Source organism: Pelophylax lessonae (assembly GCF_965119305.1).
Source record: "Pelophylax lessonae genome assembly, chromosome: 6".
Classification (NCBI taxonomy): domain Eukaryota; kingdom Metazoa; phylum Chordata; class Amphibia; order Anura; family Ranidae; genus Pelophylax; species Pelophylax lessonae.
Window position 1 is genome coordinate 6,567,764 of NC_138773.1, and position 2,066 is coordinate 6,569,829.

Below are 2,066 nucleotides of genomic sequence, written 5' to 3' on the forward strand. Positions count from 1 at the left end.
TGTTCAGTTAAGTTTTGTTCAGAATAAATATTCAGATGCATTTTTCATTATTCTGAGCTTCTGATATGTCTGAATATCTGAAGTACAGTATAAACAAAGTTTACCAAATGCTCCGAATAATGAAACAACATTTTTCTGAATTTGGAATAGAATTTTACATCGTGTGTTATTAGAGTACTATTTTGAAATAATGCTGTTTTTGTTAAACCAAAGATCATTGTAATAATTTCTTTTGTTTGTTAACTTTGCCGCATTGGAATCGAAAAAAAATCTAAAATATTTGATTCAACCGATTCAAAATTTATGGATTCAAATGTTTCGAATCAAAAAAATCTGTAAATTCAAAAAAAAATTTAAAAAGATATAAAACGAATTCTAAATATATATTCTGAATATGAATTTCAAATACAAATTGAACAAATCAACCAAATTTAACAAAACTAAATGACTCGATTAACCAATCTAAATAAAACAAAACAAAACATTATTTTCATCATGCACATGTCTAACCCCTGCTTTTCTATGTTTGATCAGTTTACTGAACGCACATTGGCCCTTCTTGCCTTGCCATAGGTATCTATTGTAACTTGTTAAAGTAAAGGTTGCATAGTGGGATAGGTATTATTCTGAACAGGTATAATAGTTGTGGTAGTATATACATTTTGAAGGCCTCTAAGCGACCTGACCATGATAGTTCAACTTAAGCTGGTTTATCCAATTTGGATCTAAATTAGTCCAAAAAGGGGATGTAATTTGCTTTTCTAAGGTCTGCAGGGTTAGGAGTAAAAGTAATGCCCAAATAATGAATGCCCTTTTCTTTCTGCACATAAAGGAAGCTCTGTTCTATGGCAGTGATTTTGAACCTCGGCACCCCAGATGTTTTGGAACTACATTTCCCATGATGCTCATGCACTCTGCAGTGTAGTTGAGAACCATGGGAAATGTAGTTCAAAAACATCTGGGGTGCCAAGGTTCGCCATCACTGTTCTAGGGTGTGTTTGATGGCAGGTGAAATACCTTGATTCAGTATATACAGTATGACTTAGTTTCATTTACTTTATAGTAAGAAATACTATTAAATGTGTTCAGTGCTGAATGGACTTAAGCCAAGGAGGTCTCTACATCAGTTAACATTAATATGATGTCATCAGCAAATAGGCTATTAGTATGAGTGCTATTCCCTATAGTTAGGCCAGATATTTGGGGGTGTGATCGTATATACGTGGCTAAAGGTTCCACCATCAGTAAGTTAAAAATTAAGGGGGAAAGGGGCACCCTTGACGCGTTCCATTAGATATCTCAAAGGAAGTTGATAATGCTCCAGAGATGTACACTTGGGCAGGGGGGTTTGTATATAATACCATTATGGCTGAGTAAATCAGGCCTGTGAGTCAAAAAGCTTGAGGGCACCTGGGGGAGAAATTCCCAGTGTATTCTATCAAATGCCTTCTCTGCTTCCATAGCCAGGAGCAGAGAAGGTGTTTTGTTCCTGTTGGCTAGATGCAGTGGCGGCTGGTGCTCAATATTTTTGGGGGTGCGCAAACAGAAAAATGTAATAGGCATTGCTTTGCGGCAAAAAACGGTGTAAAAAATTGCGTGACTTTGAGGTCGCAAAAGTGTAAGGGGCCTTCAGTAATTAGGGTATAGTGTGCCCCCTTTCAATGCAGAGAGACCAACGTGCCCCCTTTCAATGCAGAGAGACCAGCGTGCCCCATTTCAATGCACAGTGACCCCCCTTTCAATGCACAGTAACCAGTGTGCCCCCTTTCAATGCACAGTGACCAGTGTGCCCCCTTAAAAACAGTGACCAGCATGCCCCCTTCAAAACAGTGACCAGCGTGCCCCCTTCAATGCAGTGACCAGCGTACATGCCCCCTTTCAATGCAGTGACCAGCTTACATGCCCCCTTTCAATGTAGTGACCAGCATACATGTCCCCTTTCAATGTAGTGACCAGCATACATGCCCCCTTTCAATGTAGTGACCAGCATACATGCCCCCTTTCAATGCAGTGACCAGCATACATGCCCCTTTCAATGTAGTGACCAGCATACATGCCCCTCTTCA